We start from the raw sequence: 23,708 nt of genomic DNA on the forward strand, positions 1-23,708 counted from the left end.
CGTCGTGATTGTTTGAAGAATATTGAGATAAGCATGATCAGCACATATCAAAATCATACAGCCCTTCCACCTTCATACCATTTACACTCACATGTAACTCACACTGTACAGATGTGATGAACAGTGTTGTGCACCTTTATTGAGAAACGTCAGCCTTGTGTAAGAGTGAGACAGGGAAAGAATAAGGGATACGATGAGGCCAGATTTGAACCCAGGATACTGCGCCAAGGAATATAACGCCTTTACATACCTCATCCAAGTGAGCTATAGAGGAGACTCAGGAAGAAAAAAAAAGTAGTGATAGTATAGACTGTAAACAAAGATAGACGAGCCCTCAATGACGTCATACATAGGTTTTCTAAAGTGAAAATTATTTGCCTGTTGCCATCTCAGCAGTGCCTGACTCCTTGTAACTCCGATCTAATCCAAAAATGAGCAGAGGTGAAGCTGAAGCGAGTCGTAAAATGGTCTTTGTCCTATGATGGCACCATAGACTGTATAAAAGATGGACGTAGCTACTGTGACGTCACCCGTTGGTTTCTGCACTGAGAAAATGAAGCCAGGGTTTTGCTACTTCCTGGTTGACATCTTGGATTTTTGGAGCCAGTGACGCAAATCGTCGGAGGGTGACAGAGCCATAGGAGCAGCGACTGGTCAGACGGATTGAGAGGCAGGCCCTCTCTGCCCGCCCACATTTACCGCCTTCTGCTCGCTTCGTCTGCATCGTCGCTGCCAACTGTCAATCAAACCAGCCACGCCCCTTGCCCCGCAAAATGTTGACGATTTTTAAAAAATTCAGTATTGATTTATTTTCAGATTGGCCACCTGATCTCTGGGTTTGACTATGAAAACTAACAAGAAAAAAATCCTGAGCTGTAGGAATGCGGTATTTTGTGATCTGTGATCACTTCTTTTCCAATTAAAGTCTATGGGAGCCAGGGCTTTTTGGAGCCAGCAGCTAGCAGACGTAGTGATATTGCAGGTTTTTGACACTTCTGGGTTGGCTTCATTTTTCAGGGCCGGTTGCTATGTCCATCTTTTATACAGTCTATGGATGGCACCCACCTGTAACTCAAACTAGCTCCGCCCCTAGTTATATGTAACCTTAATAGAATTTAAAGTGGTGAGTTATTTAAAAATTAGTACAGTTGTTCATGAATAAGGAAATTAGCTAAAGCAACCAAGACTGTTTTTGTTCCAGGCTGTTAACAAGTTTATTTCTGGTGTAAAGTTAAATGGAAAGGACTGACCTGCTTTTCAACACAGCCTCAAGTGGCCATTTGTGGAACTGCAGCTTTTTTTTGTTGTTGTTGGTTTTTTTTCTAACACTTCCACATGGCTTCATTTTCCAGCCCTGTTGGTTCCCACTTGAGTAATAGGTATAATGTAAACATACACTCGTGTGTGTGAGTTTAGACCCGCATGAGCAGCTCTGTGAAGGCATGTGCATCATTTATATGTATTACAGAGAGGGTACAAGGTTATTTTGTGCCAGGGTTTTCGTCCTCATTATCCTGTCATGTCTGTGGTTAAACAAACATTGCCCCTGCCCGTCCAATTAGACTTCGAGTCTCGCAGCACACTGCCAATGACACAAGAACAGACACTCTATTAGCAATAATAGAGATGGATGGGAAGAGACCTCAGACAGGGAAGAAAGGGAGAGACATTTGTCCTTCTTCTAGTCATGTTCTTTTTCCCCAAACAGCTTCCTTTCAAGGCATCATTAGCAGACACAAAGATGATAAGTCGTGAATCCACTGAGAGATATGAATATCGCCACAAGAATATGGTCTGCCCGGCATTTTACATAATGTTTCATGTCTGGTTTGATTGGTTTTCATGTTTGCTTATAGTATGTAGCCTACAGGACAGACACACACAAACAGCCTGTAATGATTCATAATAGAGCTAAGTAATTCTATTTGCAGTGCAATTATAATTCTGCCATTTGTCTAGATGTGACTGGCGCCGTAGCTGTTGTAATGAATCTGGTTGCAAGGTTCAAAAGAAGACCTCCTAATTTTGGCGTTAATTTGGCGTCTTTTGAATTCTCCACCTGTTGAAATGAGTCCAATTAATGTGAATCGTCATGCACACTGGCATTCATGGCTAACCACATGACTAATGCTTCATAATAGATGGCTGAGTTGTGTAAATGGATGAGTAGGGATCTGATGAGCTGGATGGGAGGTTTTTAACTTGTGTTTTCCTCATGGAAATATTGATGCAGAATGCAGAACAAGGTTATAAGGATTTGCTGCATAAGAGACAGTTATGAAATGATTGTATTTAAACCGTGGTGAATTTTTAGTCTGAAACAAAATAAAAATGCCCAAAATAGAGGGCAGTCACATAAACATATATGGTAAAAGTCATGCAGGGTTATGATGCTCAGAAAAGGTTAGAATGACAAGTTTTTTTGCAAAGACTTCTGTGAATGTCATTGCTTTGCTAGAGGGACAAAGCTGCGTTCTTGAGGCATCTGACGTGGACTCAAGTTTAATGTCACAGCTGTTGTTGATCTGGCTGAGGGGAGTGTAACTCTGGTTTCACACAGACCTGAGCTTTGACTTTAACTTGTGAGCTATGGCTTGTAAAACATCCATACATCCATCCATTATCTATACACTGCTTAATCCTCACTAGGGTCGCTGGAGCCTATTCCAGCCGACTTAGGGCGAAGGCAGGGGACACCCTGGACAGGTCGCCAGTCTATCGCAAGGCTACACTTAGCACAAGCACACTTACACCTAAGGACAATTTAGAATCACCAGTTAGCATCAGCATGTTTTTGGACTGTGTGGGAGGAAGCCGGAGGACCTGGAGAGAACCCACGCTGCACGGGGAGAACATGCAAACTCCACGCAAAAAGATCCTGGTGCCCCCACTGGGATGTGAACCAGCGACCTTCTTGCTGCAAGGCTACCAACTGCGCCACCTTGCAGCGCCTTGCAAAACATGCAAACAGCAAAATTTCCTTCGTGACATGAGAGAGATGAGGATGAAAGAGACCAAAACCTGTTTAAGTTTTTTATTCCTTCTTGTTAGCGTCTCTTTTTTTATCTCACGTTCACACGCTTTGCATCTTGACGTCTTTAAATTGCTTTCTACTTAAAGTGTAGGTGGGACAAATCATTTAAAGCAGCCTTGCTATTCTTCCTCTTCCCACAGCCTGTCTTTAAGGCCAAGGTTCATCTTGATTTAGCTGACAGGCTCTTGTCGTGAGTGTGTGTGGGAAAGGCTGAACACACATTGATTGGTTCAGTGATTCACACCGAAAGAGAAAGTTAAACAGTATGAGCTGGACTGAGCCTCTGAACTGAGCTTCTGAACCTGCTAATAGAAGCTTTGACTCCTGATATTCTTTAATGAAACATTTGTCACAACAAAGCAGCTAAGAAAAAGAGATCTTTTAGTTCAAAATATAGTTTCGGTGTGCACAAATTGTAAACTCCTTACCTTATATGTAGTTGGCAGCTTTTGAAATGATCAGCATTTTCTCACATGACTTTTACAGGATCACAGTCTAGACTTTCTGAAATGGAAAGCGCACATTGCATTATAACGAATGCTTATAAAAAGACATCATAGCATTAATTATATAAAAATATACTCAAACGTCATGTAAACCATATCCACTATTTTGCCATTGAAACAGGATTAGTGGAAATTCAACTATTTTTTATGTAATCCTGGATGTACTCAGTGTCACTGCGCAGACAGAAAACACATGAGAATGAAAGAAACAAGTCAGCCTGACCGGCGGAGACGACGTGTGTTTGTGTGTGAAAGTAACCTCACAAGTGTGTTGAGATACTGTGTCAAAACTCTTGTACTAGACACACTTGTTAAAAGGAATTCCTGTTTGACATTGTGCACGAGCAGCGGGAGGCCCCTCAGCACAGATTTATAGATTCTCCAAAGATCTGTGTGGCTCAGCGCCTCCAGCCTCTCCGATAACAGCTGAACGTCCAGTCTGATATTTGTCTAATATTAGATACGAATGTTTTTGCGCTGCCTCAAGTCACAAACCTGCTACCCCTCTCTCTCTAGGTCAATAGAGCTTATCCGCCCTCCTGCCTCGACAAATACTGTCCTGACCCAAAGAAGTCCGCCTGCTGCTGGATTAGTGCCAGAGATCTGCCAAAGGGTTTAGTATCACCTGGAGATGTAAGAGGCACAAAGCTACTGAGTCATTAATTAACAGAACTCTTCCCCTGGATGACAACTGAGAGAACAGACACTTCTACTTAGAGAATCAAGCCTCAGTTGCCAGTTGCAAGATATACCCTTCAACTCCCAGAGACTCATCTCTGTGAACTCAGGTATACTCCTGTCAGTCGAAGCCTCGGCTCAGCAGCACACAGCCTCTTCATCTTCCTCCTCATTAGGCGCAGCAGTAGTGACACAAGTTTGGTCTGAAACTAACTGGGCAACTTAAAAGGCCTGTTTGCTGTAACCAAACCACCACCTCTCAATGCAAATTTTGTCAATAAGAGACAAAAATATGCAGTTTTTCCTAATTACATAAGACAACACAACCGTTTTCCACTCCAGCAATTACAACTACTACAAATAATATGATAAAAAGGTCCAAATTCAATTTCATTCTCAGCTTAGTTAACCTCTTCGATCTGTGTTTGCAGCATAGATTACATAAGCTTGACTCTTCTAATACTTGATGTCAAAAATACTGCCTGTTTTTCTAGAGAGAACACTGGCAGGGAAGGACACTGAGCAAAACTTTTTTGTCATCCTTGCGACTAGCTTTTTCATCCAGTATATCTCCGGCTCCAGAGACCTCCATGTTGGGGGAAAAAAAAAAAAAACATTAGCACAGAAAGTAAGAGCCATACTGTGCACTATGAAACATTAAACAGTACCAGATTCCTTCTCACTTCTGAGTTGAACTTTCAGATATATCTAAAAAGTCAAAAAGAAAAATCTGTATTCTGACATTCATACATATTATTCCCTTTCTTTCTCTTTTCTCCTGCTTTCTGCTCCCCCCTCAGCCCTCTTCATTTCCAAGTCTGTATCCAGCCCCGTCTGGTGGCAGAAGCACTGCGTGGTCTTACTTTTGCTAACTAGTCAGTCATTCATTCTCACCAGTAGTTCCCGTTGGCGTTGTTGCTCAACTGGTCATCTTGCTATCCTGTTTCATTCTCAGCAGCCTCCTCTCATGTCCTTTCCTGTGCCTGTTGCTCTGGCCCATCTGCCTTATCCCTCAGGGTGTCTCTGGTTTTGGCCTGCCACACATGCTGACAAGAAAACTTTTTCATGTTATAAGATTTCCCCTGTTAAACATTACACATTGTTTGTGTCAGCGTAAATTGCATCAGTGCAAAATTTATTTTGATTGAGTCTGCATCCCTGTGTACAGGATGGTACATGTAATGTAACTCTGTGTCTTTGCACAAAAACCATGGCAGTGAGAAGCAGGACAGCTACAGAATAAATTAAATCTCCTATAAGACGGATGTGACCCTGTGGTCACAACCTAAAAGTGAACCCTTTACCCAAGTACCACTGCATTGGCAGTAACCTTGGGGTCATAATTAGAGACATCACCACAGCTCTAATTCACCCTGAAAGCATGGCCACAGATTTCACAACCTCCCTGCTGGCAAAACATCTTCTGCTGCAGCACTGCTACCAGGCACTCACAGCAGCTTCAGTCACAACTTCTCCAGTCCTCTCTGATTAAGAGGTCATTTTGACCCGCAATGTCACAACCAGAAGAAACAGACCTGCTAATGAAGATATAGAAAGACACACAGAGAGATAAAGTTATTTTAGAGAGGTTGTTATCAGCTTGCCTTTTGGCAGATTCCCCCTCGCTGTGATTAAAAAAAGCTACACTTTGTTAAGTTTTAAAGCAGAGTTCCCAGAAGGTCAAAGATGTCCGGGTGCTCGAAGCACAGCAGAACTCCTTATTAGACTTTCTGTTGCCAGCTCTCTGGGAAGAAAGATGCATACAGGGATGCAGAGAAGCAGAGGAAGAGGTTGTGCACCTATAGAACATGTGCGACAAAGTGAAAAGTGCTTCTTGATGTTTTGTTTGTGGACTCTCGTGCAGAATTTCTATACACTTGAGACAACTGCAACGTCTGAACAGAGGCTGTGAAGTGCGTATGTCACTAGAGAGCAAAGTCTGTAGTTCATTCTCACTTTGTGTGCCATAATTAGGCACCATTTTAATAAAACAACGCCTCCTGTACAGAGCTGTATGTTTAGAATCCACTGTGGAGCATTGCTGCTACACTGCCTCACTGAGTCTTTCAGACCCATATTGTCTTACTCTGTCTTTCTTTTTGCGTTTCCCTCCACCAACCGACACATACACAATACAAGATGCCGGGTTAGACAAGGGGTAATGTACACTCAGAGCGACGTAGAGAGACTGGGAACGGGACAATAGGATTAAGGCTCCGGTCTCAGTAAAGAGCTTTGTGTCAGTGTAGCTTTGACCACAGATACATTACTGAATCTCTGTGCAAACACAGACAAAGTAGATCTGATTCACACAGATGAGTTTCTGGCTACAGGCTCTCTGCAGGGAAATTGAGATATTTTACTGCCTTTTGTCTTTTCAGGCCTCTGAACAACATGTAATATTGGAAAAACATGCAAAAGTGAATCGTACATCCATAAGTCGTCTGTGGAGTACGGCTTCCTTCAGCTCAACTGGGTTGATTTTTAGAATTTTTTGTGTGTGTTTTCAGTTCTTCAGTAGAAAACTGAAACAAATGACATCTAGGCTCTTAAACACATTTGCATTTCTTTTTTTTCTTCTTCTTTTTTTTTTTTTTTACAAATTGTTGAGAAAAAGATCAAATGTGACAGGCAGTCCACAAAACAATAACACAGCCGTATGTAGCCAGATCTTCCCACAGCTCTGACAGACAGCGCCATTACTTGTCCGACAGCTCGGTCCTCAGGCTGATAACAAATCACCGCGCTGAGCAGCTTCCATGGAAAAGAGCATGTCTCAGAAATGTCAACATGCAATAATTTGCTAACCTGTGCAACATATATATTCTGCCTCCAGAGTCACAAAGACTTCACGCAGCATCTTTGCACAACAGCGTAGCAAAAACAAAACTGGGATAATTAGAGACCCACAGGATTATTTATTTGTCCTTTTTTGGACAGTTAACTTCACAGAATCCTTCACAACTTTGGCAAGTGTTGCGTCAATGATTAATTTTAGAACTAAGTGAAAGAACAAGCAATGCATGAAAATAAACAGGAAGCTTTTGCGTGACACATCAGTTTCTCTTTTGTTTGTGCTGGGTTTTTTTTTTCCCCCCACAAAAGTCAGCACCAAGACGAACTGATGCTTTCTAAGACACCACCTGCAACTTAAATGTTTTAACCTTTAATTTTAGCGCCCCCTCCTTTGACGCCAGTCACTGTTTTAAAAATGCTTGCACACAGCGTGATGGAAAGCTGTCCTCCCAGGCTTGTCAAATATCACCTGACATGCAGAATGACAGAAAGGAAAGGCCTGATTCATTGTTTCTGCTCCTTATTGCTTTTAAATGACATTATTTCTATATTTCCGCAAGCCTGTCAGAAAAAAAGTATTGTTAAGCCAATGTGTAATTATCCTTTGGCACCTTTGTGTCTATGTGTGTGTGTGTTGTTGTTGTATGAATGCACTGACGCACATGGGCATGCTCCAGAGATCACCACTCCGGTTCCCAGCAATGCCTGAGGGGCTACAGGAGGGGGCCACAGGAAGCAGGGAGGAGGGGAAGGGATGGAGGGATGGAGGGGGGGTTCCTCCTAGTTTTCGGTATCCATGGTAACACCATCCTGCCCTGCCAGGAACTGTGTCAGCGGTGCCGAGATGGGAGAGGGGACGGAGGGAAGGGGAAAATAAAAGAAAGGGTGAGAGAATGTAAAGAAGGTAATGGCAAGGTGAGGGGAGTAAAGAGGGACTGAGAGGCTGTAAAAAAAAAAAAGAAAAAAAAGGGGAGCGAAAAGAAGTGGGATTCATGGGGCTGTGGTCAGTGGATCAAAGGACAAATAAACAGACCACAGAGGGCATGAGGGAGGGATTGAAGAGGAAAAACTGACAAGATTCAGCGGCTTGACTTGTACCTGCGAGTTCATTGCGCAATAATATGATGCCTCTTACGTGCCTTCCACCCTCGTGCTCTCACCCTTACACCCATCACACAACCCTCGCTCTCTGGGAGCAGGGCCAAAGCTGACATTATGCATTTTGGCTGGAGGGGACAAGCTGCTACTTCCGTCCTCTCCTTACCTCCCTTCCTGTCTTCCAATTTGCGGGTCCACTCTCTCTCTCTCTCTCTCTAAAACAGGGAAGTCATATTGAGGTTAGCAATCAGTCCAAACACTTATTGATCAAACACGATGGGCGTAGGAGGAAATCCATAATTCAGTTTAGCCAAAATGATTTAGCTTTTAATGGGTTAAATTTGTGTCAATGTTATAGTTTTGGAAGAGCGTTTTTTTTTTTTTGTATTTCTGTATATGTGCGTGTATGTTTTGTGTGTGTGTGGGAAATAATACTGATGGCATGCCAGAGAGGAAACTTGTCAGCTGTTCCCGCTGTGCCGAAAACAACAGGGAGACAGACACAGAGAGAAAATAGACAGATATTGTGTGTGTTTCTATTGGTGTGTGCACGTGTGTGTGAGTCTTGTGTACTTGAGCGACCGCACTCTGTCTATGATTGTGATAAATGGATTTAGCTGCTCATTCCGGCTTCAGCTCAGTAACCACAAATACAAGTTCTACAATGCTAAAAAAAAAATCGGAGATCCATACTACACTTGTGTTTCCAAAACGAGGCGTTGAATGGAGGGAATAATGTGTCTTTCTTTGGATGCTTAGACATGGGTGCGCTCTTTAAAAGGAGTAATTTCTCTTCTATTTATTTCACAAAAGAGCATATTTTCTTCCACTTTGACGCCTTCATTTATTCCAATTACATTCAAATGTTTTTCGTCAGAAGCTATTGATCACGAGAATGTGTCCAATTAGATTTTGAGCTGCCATCGATGATTAAGAAGAAGAAAAGCCTCTGTGATTCGCAACACGTCCGACTGCTTCGGAGTTTTCAAAAAGCCATTTGACATATCTGCCAGGAGAACATCGGGCCTCTCGCTGTCAGAGTCTCACTAATGGAACCCTCTCTAAATCACCGTGTGACCGCCGTGCCAGTTGTGATATTAAAAATGAATCACTGGCCACGTACACTTGACCTGAGATATACATCAGCTATGAATTGATGAAAGAGGAGGAGAATGGACAGGGTCAAAGCTTGTGAATATGAGCCTTTATGGCACAGATTGTATTTTTGCCACTTTTTTTCCACCAAGGTTCTGCATTATGTCCCTTTGCTTTCCCCTCTTTCTGTGTCTGTCCATCTTTCTCACACATATTCAGACTCCCTGTTGCCAAGAATGTAGTGGTCACACAAGAAGCAATTTCACAGCCGCTGGTCTGAACCACCTCAGCACCTGAAACTTCATTACAGTACGCTGGCACTGGTCAGCTATACACACATGGACACACACACAATAACAGGGCACGGCGAAGTGCAGCAGCTCTTGTGTTGGCCTTGAATGTGCCACTTCATGATAATGGCGGCGACATGCAGAGCGCCTAAGTCCTCTTGCCAGTGCTCTGGTAAACAGCGAATCACTTTGTGCAACAGCAAAAAAAAAAAAGCCACAGAATAATGAGTGGCAGAGCAGCGCCAGATGGGCAGAGGTACAGTTTGAGGATGAAAGGCGTACAGAAAAAAAGTGCAGAACTAGTGTAACCGCTGGCTCAAGCTAACTGAAATGTGGCCTACATCTCTGATATCTTCACTTATATTATGAAAAACTCAAGTGAAATGAAGAAAGGCTGTCTGATAAAAGTATGTTTCAAGAAGAGGCTTAAAAGAAGCCACTGACTCGGCCAATCTATTTGCCTTGGGTAGTCTGTTTCAGAGTGTCAGAGACTTACACAGCGACTGACCAATCAGAACGCTGCCGGCAGAATTAGAAATGGTGACTTAAACCTACTTTTTAACCAGCTAGCAGAACACATAAACAGTACAAGTTTGGATGGCTTTGACACAAAGCTGTACAGGTTGTTGTAAATGTTTAAACTGATGTAGTTCTTAAACACAAAGTCAGACTGAATGTTAAACAAGATGTTAACCAAGAGTCTAATTGGGAGGTCGTGGGTTACACATTATAAAATTAGACACAATGTGACCGAACAACAACTCAACAAACCAACATGACACAGCATACAAATACGACAACATAGTGGAAATCAGCATGACACAACAGCAAACACATCATGATGCAACATGACAACCAAACACAAGAGTGCCAGAGCTCCACAGCAGACCTCAGTGCACACACACACACACACACCTAAGAACAGACCACTAATAAGCAGACAAACGCTTTTCTTTTTTCTTTCCTCCCTCTTGCCACTGACTATTATAAGGTCTGCCGTAACTTCTCCCGGGCTATTCGACGTATGTCAGTCAAAGCGGGGTTAAATGAAACGACAAGTGATTATTAGACTGACAGCAGTTAACCGACTGGCTGCTGCGCTTGTCATTCACCGCGGTTTGTTGTCTCTCTCTGATCGCTCTCCTTCTCCGATGGATTCTCAATTCCTCTGATGTAAAGTTTCTGACTTTTCTGCCCTCATCTCGACGTAGACAAAATGGATACAACTTATCTCTCTTCCCTGTCAGCCTGTTTCTTCCTCTGCCCTCCCTCCTCCCTGTACGTCCTCACTGATTTACTTTTTTTTTTTTCTTTCGTTCTCCCTTCAATCACGGCCACTTCATCTGACTCTGAGAATTACTGTCTCTCCCCCCTGCACTCTTTCATGCCTTTGCTCACTTTCACACTTCTCATGTGGCAATTTGACCCCCATGTCTCTGACACGAGCTGCAATACATTTCATACCGCATCCTTCCCCTACTCTCTTGCTTTCTCCTCACCCTCCCTCACCTCTTATCCCTCCCCCTCCACCTACCTCTGCTTCCATCTTCCCCACCATCTACCTGACCCCTTCCCTGCTCTTCATCTACTCCCATGCTGACATCAGCCTCCCCTCCTGCAACCTCCCCAAAGTGTGAACCTGCCTCCCTCCCCTCCTTCCCCCTCTGTCACAGACAGAATGGCCATGCCAGTGTTGATTAGAGCCCGCATGGCCAGATGCTCAGCTAGGCTTAGCGGAGGCCTGTGGGAAAGAGAGCTGCTTATTCTAGCCTCAGGAGATGGATTGAAAACGACGGGAGCTAAAACAAGCAAGCATTCTCTCATTACGCTCGCACATTCAACACACATGCACATGCGCACAAGTAAATGCATGTATAATACAGAGCAGTCTACTCAAGAAGAAAACAGATGCATGCACAAGCACATTGTAGAAATGTTAACTCTCTACATGCGTGTCGCATAATTACCCGTCATTGCTGAGGGATTTCTTGTTGGAGGAACAATGCGGCGTACATGCATAAATACACGTTCAGTGCCATGCGATGAACTTCAACTTCTTGTTTGTCCTTCGAGGAAATCAGCAAAACAGGATTCGTTTTTTTTAATCTATTGATGCCCTTGGCTTTTTTTCCCCCGTTGTTCTTTTATAGTCTGCTTTTGTGTCATGGAATATTTCTCCGCATGAAAGACAATGTCCTGCATACATTATCATAAAAACAGTACAAAGTACAAATTTGCGTAAAAGGATTTGTGTTTTCTAAATCTAGGGATGCACTGATCCTACCAGTGCTAGTCTGATGTGCTCTCATTTATGTGAACTGTACATCTGTATACTTTACTGTTGGAGACCCATTAGGCATGATTTTTAAGCCAGAGATTGTTCAACTCTGCTGGCCCACCATGGCTGAAAAATTTTGATTTTATTATTACTTGGACAGGAAAAAGTACATTTTCTGTAGCTCAGATATGGTAGACATCACCAGCTTGGATCAGATTGATGCACCCACAAACTACAGCTGATAAATGCAACGTTGGACGCATCTTTCGCCCTTTTTTGAAAAATATTTCTGCCACCGTTGACCTTCCTTTCTCGCTTACATTGCTCTCATATAACGTCATGACATGATTTCTGTTTGTATTTTTTCATATTTCATGCTGATTTACAACTCTGTGCTGGGGGCATGCTTCCCGGTGGAAAAATCTCTTAAATCTTTTTCACAGAAAGCTATTAATATATGAAATGTTGAGGAGGCTGATTTATGTGATTGGGGGTTATTTAGGATTTTATTAGGATTTTACAATCTATACTCTTCTGGGACATTGTATAGCTGCAATGAAATCCATAAATTACATTTAAGTCACTCCATAAATCTGAGTGCAACCTGCCGTAAAGCCTTTCATCAGGATAGCAGAAATCCCATTCCAGATCATTTTAATCAAGGTCTCTTCAAGGCCATTGTGTTGCAGGGTCAGATACAGATAACTTGTCACTGATCTGGTCGTGGACGCTGTGAATGATAACAGATCATCGAGTTACATTACTGGAACAAAAACACTGGAGCTGGAAAGGAGTGTATTCAGCAGCATAAGGTGTTTCAGACTGAGGGACAGATTTATATCACCTTATATTACACAGCCTTTCATCTGTTAAAACTAAAATTGCTGAAATGTGTTTAAATATTTATTTAAGCCTTCCCTCCTTAAATCTGCTATGTGGATTTGTTCAAAAGCAACCACTCTAGAGGAAATAAGGGCCAATTTTCAAAGTGTAAAGTGCTTTGTTTGCCATTTTTTCTGGCAGGTTGATGATAAAAAATAATATGTGCAGTTAAGTGATAAAAAAAACAACAACATTGACTGGCTTGTTTTTCAGCACCTTAAGTTTTCACTGGGTGAATTTGTGCATGGTGTGGAATTAAAACAAAGACTCCCAGTGGCACTTAACGAATTACATGATTTAAATAAATGCTCCATGTTTGTCTTTGGTGCTTATTAATGCCTGGAATTTAACAGGGCTACTTCTAGATTTTGGTTGTCTCATGGTTCTAATTGGACAACTTAGAAAGCATGATGAAACTGTAGGCAATTGTCTCATGAGAAAGAAGTCCTCGTTCTTAAGTTCGGTGCTTATGAGTTTATTATTCTTTCTGTCAGTGATGCTATGAGAAGTCTGATCATTCACAATATCTGCTTCACAAGTGCTGCTTGCTGTGAATTTTATAAAGTGAACAGAGAAGAAAGAACAAAGTTGGTTTGAGCTGCACTGGGTATCTTTAGTGTTGACCAATTTGCCTCTATCATTCAATCTACCGGACTGAAGAAGAGCTGCTGAACAGAAATAGAAAAAGGGCTTTTTTTGGGGTGGGGGGATTAAGGCTTTTCTCTGATACACCAGAGAAAAACGCCCATACTGGTTGTCTTGTGTATTGCCCATTTGACAGTAGGGTGGTGAAGAAGACTGGAAAAGCGCAGTCTCCTCCCATCTATCAGACTGAAGGAGAGCAGATAACAAGAGATGTAAAATGTTGATTTGGACCGAAGCTCAGCCTGTGGTGTTCACTAGCAGACTAATCTCACAGTGCCAGTCCATTCTGTCGAACATAATGGTCTGGCTGCACCTCGCTGTCTCTCTGCCATAGAGGAAAATGCTATGGCTTGTTCATTCTTTCTAACTATTACAGTAGAGTTGGGTGGGTTAGGGTTAAGAATGCAGCAACAGTATTCCCTCAAAATAGTGATGGGTGGGACTGATTTGGAGGGGGAACAGGAAAACAAGCACCTAAACAAAAATGAATAAAATCAATAATCCAACAAAAACAAATTATCCAAAACCTCTGCAAAACTTTTTAGTGTGCTAAGTTGCCAGCCAACTTACCATCGTCATCTTGGCAGTCCCTGACTACTCCAGGCTAATACCAAAATGACCAAAGAGATGCTGAAATGGAAGAAAAGAGGAGAAGAAGTTGTTGTTTGGGTTTTTTTTTTGTGCCCCTGGAGGTTGTTCAAACCCTAAAATGATCAAACCAGCTGATCGGGAGCAGCCACTGTGTGTTAAAATCAAGATCTGTAGCAACACGTCCTCGTTGTTTCTTGTGTTTTCTTTTTAAATCCAGAGAGAAATCATCTGTGCGTCCTTGACCATCTGTCCGGGGAAAGGGAATCTTCTGTTTTGTATTTATTTATTTTTTAAAAAGGGAAAAAAGAAGAGATAAAACACAGTTTTTTCTTTTTTCTCCTCCTCAGATTAGTTTTAACAGCAGTTCATACTAAGAGTTTCTAAATATATGAATCTATGTATATTGCTGTCATTTTTTTTTAAATTCAAAGTGCACCATTTCTTTTTTTTCTTTTCTTTTTTTTGTTTGATTTCTCCATTTAGGGGAAAATACTTGACATTTGCGAGAAGCATGACAGGAGCTTAGGTGGGCCGTGCAAATGTCCCTGGACCACCGACTGTCCTATGACAGCATTCACCTTTTACTCAGAGTAGTCACAGCCCTAATTATGTGTAACTTTAAGCCTTAAAACTATTTCAACTGTAGAATTATATGAAAGCTTAATGAAAATACACCCCAATACAGGAGGCCGAAACTGATTTTTGTACGAGGCAGCCTGTATGTATATTTCTGCTGTGAAGTTAGACGTTTTAACGTGGGGATCGATGGGGAATGATTCGCTTTTGGAACCAAACTCAAGTGGCCATTTAAAGAATTGCAGTTTTTGCAGTTTTTGGCTTCATTTTTCATCGCCAGAGGTTCCTGCTTGATCTCGGCCCATGGGAGCACACAAACTGCCCGTTCACATGTGCTCCTGTGAATCAGCTCTGTAACGCTGCTGCCACTTTTTTGCTTTGGCTTTTATATTTTAAATCTGCCTTAAGCTGCAAAGTGCTGAAACAGGCGGAAAACTCATTTGGTGTGTGCATGTGAGTCAGAGAGAGGATGTATGTGAGTATGTGCGTGGCCACTACTGGTGCATGCTGGCTACCCTCCAGGAAGATAAACCTGGTGTTTGTGTGTGTGTGTGTGTGTGTTCAGGTCAGTGAGTACTACTTCACTTTCATAAATGGTTCCTCCCCTTGACAAGATTGCATTTACAAGCAGTTACCTCATCCTTAATGCAAGCAGTCGCTACATGGAGCTGGCACTGGTCTTTGCAAGGCTGGCTCAAGCATTACGTTACAGTCTAGTGCTGCTTACCAATGCATTGTCTTGCCCAAGACAGGCTGTTTCTTGAAGGTCATTGTGTATAATATTGCCTATCCATGGGATTAGTCATGGTGTGCATGGTTTTCTTCTTGCCACTGTAGGTAGGGATAACCAGACTGAGACTCTCACAGTAATATTGAGTAGATGAACTAATTGAAATGGAAGGTGAAATAGCTGTGCTGAATTTATTTTTGCTGTTTAGCTCAAGTCTGCTACGGCCATCGTGGCTTCAGAGCAAGCATCAACACAAGGGCGTCTTTCTTCTGCATACTAATTTCAGAAACAGCTTGTTGAATTATATGATTGGTTTAAATACCAGCTCTGCAGCCAGGTTGTTAGCTGACCAGTCGGAAACAACATCTGTAGCGCTGCACATGTGTTTTACTCTGAGCCAGCAGAGCGCCATGTGTCCTCCATTACAGCACTGTGTCTTCATTTGCCATTTTCTATGCTGTTTTAACCAACTCATGCATCCCCCACTCTTCCATTTGAATTTCATCAGCGCATAAAAGCATCTCATTCCTGCCCGTACACTCAGTGGATGGGAGGGGACAGACCCGATGACCTGTGCCGCTCATCTCATCCATTAGATGGAGAATTTGAGTGGAGGGCACCCATCAAGTCCATTAGGGCCTCATTACGGAGCAAGTTCTTTATATGTCCATGCAAACCACTGTTTATTGTCAACAAAAGCAGCAGACACCAATTTTCAGAATTCTTCACATGTAAGCATAAAATTCTTGAAATGATGATTAATGATTATCATCTGCTGTGATTATCACCAGATATAATAACGGTATCTACATCGGAAGATCAGACGTTGAAAGATCTGTGAGGGAGATAAGCCCTTTTCCCTACAATGTACAGATCAAATAATGTGTTTCATGCATATAAAGTAAGGGAAATCCAGTTCCTTGAGTTGACAAGAACTGAGGCAGGAGAACAAGGCGGTAGTCTTGTTAATGGCATAAGGCAGTAGGGTGGGTTTTGTTTATTTGGATTCAGTTTAAACTGGTGTTGTAGTACAGCTTCTATTTAAATTGTCTCAACATCAGTTTATCTCATTATTTGAATGTAATTAATTGTGATTAACATGTCTTGCCAAAACTGCTCTGTGAGCTTTAAGCAGAACAATTTGTGAAACAATTGACTTTACAAGTACAATGTTACAGTGTCATTGTCACTGAGGCTGTGTCATGGAAGATAATTTTTCACACAGTTTAATTTACTATCAAAATTCATTCTTCTTTTACAATTTGGTGCTGTTCACCGCAATTAACCTGCTGGTGTCTTCATAATCCTGTTGTGAAGGCATGCTCATTTTAATGCTATTAATGTGAAATGTGCTTTTATTTAATTTAGTATTAATAGTTTGCCCTCTTTACCAGTAATATCCCTACAACCTAAAACATTTCATTGTACCATAAAGGGCATTTAAGGTTATGCTGGCGAGATTTAATTTAACTGGACATGAAACAACAGGCTACACTATGATGTAATGCAGTATCTCAGTGCATAGTGATTCCTTGCATGTATGGCAATGGAAGCTTCTTGCTGCCAGAGTTTGGCCTGATATATGTTGTGTCTCTTTGCTGTGTATTCAGTTAAAAATGTTGCTGGGAGGACAGATTTGGTCTATTTTAATGTCTCCAAACAAGCTTACTAGGTCACCAAAAAGTTCCAATTCTGCACCTAAGAACAAAAACCATACCTGATCTAAATTTGGCTTCTGTTCCAATCATATTTGTCATTTTGAGCAGTGATGCACTGCTCCCACTGCACTGGAATTCTTATTCTGTAAGTATATCAAGCACCGCCTGTGAGGCACATTGGATCTCATTCCGTGCATCTAAACTTCGACCCTTGAACTTGAATTTCATTTAGGGTTGGGGGGGAGAGTGACCGACAGTGCAGCCTAAAAACTCACGCATTTTCAATATGCTGTGAGCGAGTTGCTTTGTCATGTTGTAGCACACAATTGTCATCGTGCCACAGTTCAGGTCATTTGCACCAAACGCACCTCAGGACGTTGTTGTTAAAGTCTGCGTTGATAGTCTGTCCCTCGAGCACGGATTCATGTTGCACAACCAAATAAATGTCACAGAAGACCATGAGCATGCCCTTGGTGTACTCCTGACCTGATGCAACTTCTTCAGACTGCTGTTGGGTCTCTGGATTGCAGCCATAGATCCAACTCTTGTCCTCAAAATGAAGGTTGGCTGTTGATGAAGACCCTCGCGGACTTCAACGCAGCTTCATTTGCAGATCCATGGTGAAATCGCAAATGTGCACCTGCAAATTGATCACTGTACATCACAGGGAATCCTGAATTGATGCTTGCACCTGTTGCATGCGCCTGGGGGCAGAATACAAACTTTTTGCTTGCACCTCACAACCTTACCTATGTTTCCTATGCTTTTGCACCAGGTGTTCCTATGCTGATAGGGGTCATTAATGCTTCGGGCCATTCATTAATTCATTCATTCATCTGTGAACAACTGTAGCTGTCCGTATACTGTTGGCTTGCGTGCATGCGTGAGGCCCTCCCTGGCAGCAGTCAGAACTATGACCTTGCCATCCTTACTGTTTGCTCATAGCTGTGTGTTTGTGCGTGCCTGTCTGTGTGAGGTTTGTCAGAAGTACACACACCTGGCTCCGGTGCCTCGCAGCATCTGGATAGTTTGGACTCAGGTGCACCGCTCTAGGCTTTCTGAGTCTGTCATGACACTGAATACATTAGGATTTCATTAAAATCCGTTCTGGAGAATGGCCTTGTTTCTGATGATTTTGCTTAAGTTCGCATTTTGTTGTTGGTGTGTGTGTGTGTATGTGTGTGCTTTACATTATCTAGGATTACAGTTTTTTGGAAAGTACATTCTCTTTCCTTTCTGTGTTCTTCCTGCTTTCACATTGTGTATTGTTCGACTTCATTTAGTTCAGATTACAGTGTTATGTGCCCAGTTTCCCCCCGCTGCTCCTGGTAATTAAACCTGGTCCGTATTATCTGCAGCTCCGTTAATCCTCTTGATGAAAACAGGTAGGAAACTAACCTCATACTGTATAAAAACAAAACAAAAAAAAAAGAAACAGCGAGTGCAATGGGGAAAACCACACGTACAAAAATATGTGTGTGTGTGTGTGTCCGTGTGTGTCTTTTAGGACAAAATAAGGAGGGTGAGCAGGCTAGACGAATGTCATGTTGCTCCACCTAATAGGCACTCTTGCTATTCAGACTCTCCCCTGGGTCTTGATCTCTGACAGAAATGCAGCTGAGGGAGATGACACACACAGACTATGTCTCTCCGACTTTAATTTGAAGCTAAAACAGGTGAAGTGCTGGAGAGAGGTGGAGGACAGCGTTTAAATCTCTAAGCACACTGTTTTTGCGAAAGACTTTTGAATATTTGGGAAGCAATCAAACGCTATTGTTGCCCTCCGTCATCAACTAACTGTCTCAAGATCAATAAAGAGACTTGCCTAAAAGTTTTAACTATACTTTTTGGCTGGCTTGTGTTTCGCTGCTCTGGCGTTGTGGGCCTGGGAGCAGGGAGGAGACTGTGAAAGATAGTTAAACGCTAGTTGAACACATAACCACTCTGCCATGAGTACACGGAAACACACACACACACACACACACACATTCCAGCAGTGCAAATAGTCCCAGAGTAGATCAGTTGCCCGTGGACGGAGAGGTGGCCTGATCGACTTTGCTCCGGTTAGGTTCATTTAGTGCCTTTTAGTTTTTAGACATGATCAGGCCTCTAACACAACAATCAATCCTGACTATGAAGGAAAGACCAGAGCAGTGCAACACATCACACAACACAGGTGAGTCAAGAAAACCAGACATGTGAGCTGTTGCTCTGACAAACCCGCTAAAGGACCTCAAGATAAAACACAGTCAGGTGTTTAACTGGGAAAACTACATTTTTCAATCATTTTTCAATTCAATCATTTTCTGTCTTTTATTTTATTTTGTATTACTGTGTATTCACTGACTGAAAATTTTAGATCCATATTCTGTTTTTGCGATAATGGAATATTTTACAGGTACACTGACAGTGTTTAATGTATTTTTAATGTAGTGTAATGTTATTTTAGTCCAGTTTGATCTTTTTCTTTACTTTTATGATAAGAAAGCCAAGAAATGTGGGCAAGATAAGAATAGGAATCGAATACATCATGACTATAAATGTTTCTTCTGTCTTCAGCTGTTTAGTTTTCAACATTTGTTTCCCTAAAAGTGCATCAAATGTGCCATCTAAAGCCTGAACCTTTTGTGCGACTCATATAGAAAGGTGGCCTAACCTGGGACCATCTTGATTTCATCATATGCTTGTCTTCTAAGTTTTTTTGTTTAAAAATAGAGTTCTCTAAGTTATAATGTCCTTCTTGCTGCGCGTTAAATCAAAGTGAACCAAAAGTAGAAATCTAAATACACTTCAGAAAAGGAAGCAGCTGTGCCTCTTTCCTGCTTTCATCTCTGAACTGGCAGTAAAGCTAAATTTGCTATGAAGCAATGGAAGAGGTCTACAAAGAGTGGACGACTTAAAGCAGCGCAGCAGTAAAGGCGATGGCAATATATTTAATGTGTAAAACGCACTTTATATTAAATTTCTACCGGCCACCCCTGTGCTCACCTGTACGATCGTATAAAAGCTGACTCATTCGTCTTGGTTAAAAGGAAAAAGAGAAGAGAAAAAAAAGTGGCAAGGAAAAGGGAGTGAGCGAGGAGATTAGGCTGCTGATTGGATATGGTTCTCAATTCAGCTCCCTGCCAGTGCCAATAACAAAGAGGAGATACAATAGTAAAGGAGGGGGAAGAGGAGGACAGGGAGAAGAGGCTGGAGGTGGCGTAGGTTGAGTGTAATGGAGTCAAGACCCCTAACAGGCTGTCAGATGCTGCTCACTTGCTACGCTGTCATGCCTCACGCACACACACACGGATGAGAATCAATCCAGTGTTTTGCCAGACAGCTGGTGTGTTTGCGTGAGTGTGTGTGTGTGTGTGTGTGAGTGAGAGTGCGCCCCAGTGATAAATCTTAATTACACAATGGAGTGCAGCCCATGTGCCATCTCATCATACCATGTCAAATCTCATAAGCAACACTAAAGAGTGCAAGAGGAAGAGCCAGAAAATGAGATGCAACGGTATGAGACAGAGAGAGTGAGAAAATGTGTGCGCCATATCCCAATAAAAAAAAAGAAAAGAAGGAAAAGCAGAACTGAATAGGGGTAGAGGAAATGATGGGATACAAAGGGAAGGAAATCTTTGTATTCGATGCTCTGGGGTAGAGCCACTGTCATCCCTATTTTAGAGGTTTTAGAGAACATGAAAGACTTTTTCTGCGTTGCGTTACTGCCCTGTCAATATTAATTAAATCTAAAAACCTCTGGTGCTGCGACAATTGAGCGGATCTAGTTCGCACCACGAGTAGCTGGCGGATGAATACGCAGTTTCAGCATGTCAGAGAAAAGAAAGGGGCTGGGGGTGTTGTTGTGGCCCGCTGAGTCATCGCGGCCAGGGTGATTTGTAAAAGCAGCCCCCCAGAGTAATGGTTAATCGTGGGAAGTCTGGTGTTAGGGTAAGTGTGCCTGTGTGCAGGCCTCGCCTGATTGTGGACGGTTGCGGTGGGTTTTGGCGTGCCTTGGTGTGACAGGGCCAGTCAGGCGGATGGGGCGTGTGTTGTTGTAGCCGTGACAGTGGGGAAAGCCCTGTACAAGCAGCTCTCAGCTCTGCTGGCTGGGAGAAGAGCTGCGGCAGCTCTCCCAGAGTAAAAAGCAGAAAAAAGCTCTGTCCTTTTGTTTCCATGGCTGTGGTGTTCCCTCTGCTGTGGGTTTGGGAGTCTGGTCTGTGTGCCCTCCTGGTTGTCAGTGAATGTCCCATTGTCGCATTTGGTCCTATTTTGGACCTTTGGTATTGCCACAAAACCACAAAAGTGCTGATTAGGAAGAGTTACATTTAAATATCAGAGGGTAACTTTCTCACATAATCATAATCAGAGGGAAACATACATGAAACAGAAGGTAAAATATAACAGTTTTGGATGAGGTCCATTTTATTAACATACAAGAACACATGAACACATAACAGACAAGAAAAGAAACAGAGATAGTGAATCTCTGACATTGTGATTGTTGTACCATTTATAAACATGATTTAGGACATGACAATGATGAGACAAGTGTACCCTGCTCTGTTCTGGCCTTGGTCCTTTGGCAGCACTCTCAAAAAAACAGTGGCTCCTCAACGGTTCTTCAGGGGATGATTCTTTACTCTATGTGGTTCTTTAAAGAACTGAAGGCTCTTTATCTTTTATAGAGCTGTTTGGTTTGGTGGCAGGTAGCAGCATAAAATCAAAGCTGCAACGAACAATTATTTTAATTAACAATTAATGTAACAATTATCTCAATTAATCAATTAATCATTTGGTCTGTAAAACAACAGAGAACAGTGAGAAATGTCCATCACAATTCCCCAAGTCATCCTATGCTGGCATCAATGTATTCTGTTGTTTTGTCTGACGAACAGTTTAGAAATATAAAAACAAATATAAACAAAATAATAATAATAAAATGAATTATAATGACTGACCTAGAAATTCTGCAAATTCGTAGATGTGACTTGTCTTTTTTTAAATGACTTGAACGATTTAAAGTCCTAAAATTAACTAAATAAAAATATAACTAGATGGGTCCACAAAGAACCATGTTATGGTTTTGTTTTGTTTGTATAATGTTTTGTAGTTTTTCTTTCCTGCTCTTGTGTGTGATTATGTTCACTCAGAAAAATACAGGTGCTCACTGGAACCAGAAATAGTTTCTCACAGTGATGCCATAGAAAAACCACAAAACATTACACAAACAAAACAGTTCAAACTGTGATGTGTTGTGTGTGTGAGTGTGCAGTTACTACTTTGTTTTTTTTGTGTTTAAATCCCTTTTAACCACTGTTTTTGCAGCATAAAATGCCAAGACTTGTTTTATGATTAATCAGTTTCTATTTTGGTAAATGAACATATGGGAATTCATGTTCTCACAGGATTTTTGTGGTCGCCTTTTGATGCAAATCTATTCACAGTCTACCAAATCCCAGTGGGTTATCTCGGGATTTTGCTACTTACAGTCATTTAGCTTGTGCTGCGTCCTGGTTACCCAGACAGAAAGATCTGTGTATGTTGGTGGAAATTGTCACAGTGCCTCCTCTTTTCTCCCAAGCAAAAACCCCATGCCTAATTTTGCTTTTGAATGTGTTGCACAGTGAGGGAGAAGACAGAGAAAGCAACTACAATTAAAGAGTATCTAGTCTGTAACAAATCAAAGAAGGGAGGAACAAGCTGTCAGGTCTCCTGCTATAATCACTGTAATATCCTGTGTGACTTAAGCATAAGCAGTTATAATAATGACACTGTGAAAGTATTAAGGAGCTAAAATATTTTTCTCACATGCAAATGCTTGCTGGCAGGTGTCTATAATTATCTCTTTTGTAGCAGCGACCTGTAAAAGACACACACACAGAGGCAGCACTGCCTTCTGCTAATGTTGTGGTGGGATTTTTATAGTATTTTACCTCATGGCATTTCATGGTACCTGTTTGCCAGCTTACTCTTATCTGCTGTGAAAATGCAGCATTATTATATACAGGTCACTGTGAACTCCACCAGTTCAACACAGCTCTGTGGTTGCTGATAAACTCTTTCATGCAGTTTTGATGTTTTTCTTACTTTTATCAAACAGCTCAGGATGAAGAGTTATTTCTAATTAGCTGTAAGTGCTACGAACAGCACATCACTTTGTACCGTCTATAGATCCTTGTTTGTTTGTTTGTACAGCATCAAGGATTTATGCATGTATGCATGGAAACATCTATACAGATGTGTATTAGCCTCCAGTTTCCTGTGTTGCATATGCATCCCACAGCTTCTTCCTGGTCGTGTCTGTAGCAGGGTAATTGGATCCAGTCAGTCACTCTGTCACTTACACCTGCAGCAGATGTGACTGCAAAAGCACCACAGTCTGACGAATGCACTGCAAACCCACCTGCTGCATATACCACAAAGCACATATAGAAACACACACTTTCCTATTAGATGGATACACATACATGGCACACACACACTCAGCTGGGTGCACGCACGAGTATCCAAGGACTAGAACTCTGACATAATTTACTGCCTCAGTGCGTTTAACATCCGCTTTCTCTTCTCCCAGCTCTTCATCTCATCCGGTTTGGGCTTGAGTCCCTAAACAACATAAAACATTCCTGTCAGAGTGTCTTCAGTGTTTGAATTATGTGTGAGGGACTGTGCATCCTGTTAGTGTGTGTGTGTGTGCGTTTGCCATTTCCAAAGTGCTGTGATTTCTTTTCTTAAACCAGGTTTGGATAAGAAACTGCAGATTTTTTCTTAAAAAATTTTTATTTTTTTTTCAAAGCACTTTTAGGACATCGGTTCCCAGATCTCATAGTGTATGCTCTGTTTGCCTTCTCCTAACACTGGACTCG

The 23,708-nt window shown here is 42.0% G+C and overlaps 1 protein-coding gene across 1 annotated transcript in view; it reads left to right on the plus strand.

Moving 5' to 3' along the window:
• trpm3 (transient receptor potential cation channel, subfamily M, member 3) overlaps window positions 1-23,708 on the plus strand; it is a 109,222-nt gene that overhangs the window by 19,599 nt on the left and 65,915 nt on the right. The gene's annotated exons all lie outside the window — the stretch shown is intronic.

Source organism: Stegastes partitus, unplaced genomic scaffold (assembly GCF_000690725.1).
Source record: "Stegastes partitus isolate 25-593 unplaced genomic scaffold, Stegastes_partitus-1.0.2 Scaffold13, whole genome shotgun sequence".
NCBI lineage: Eukaryota > Metazoa > Chordata > Actinopteri > Pomacentridae > Stegastes > Stegastes partitus.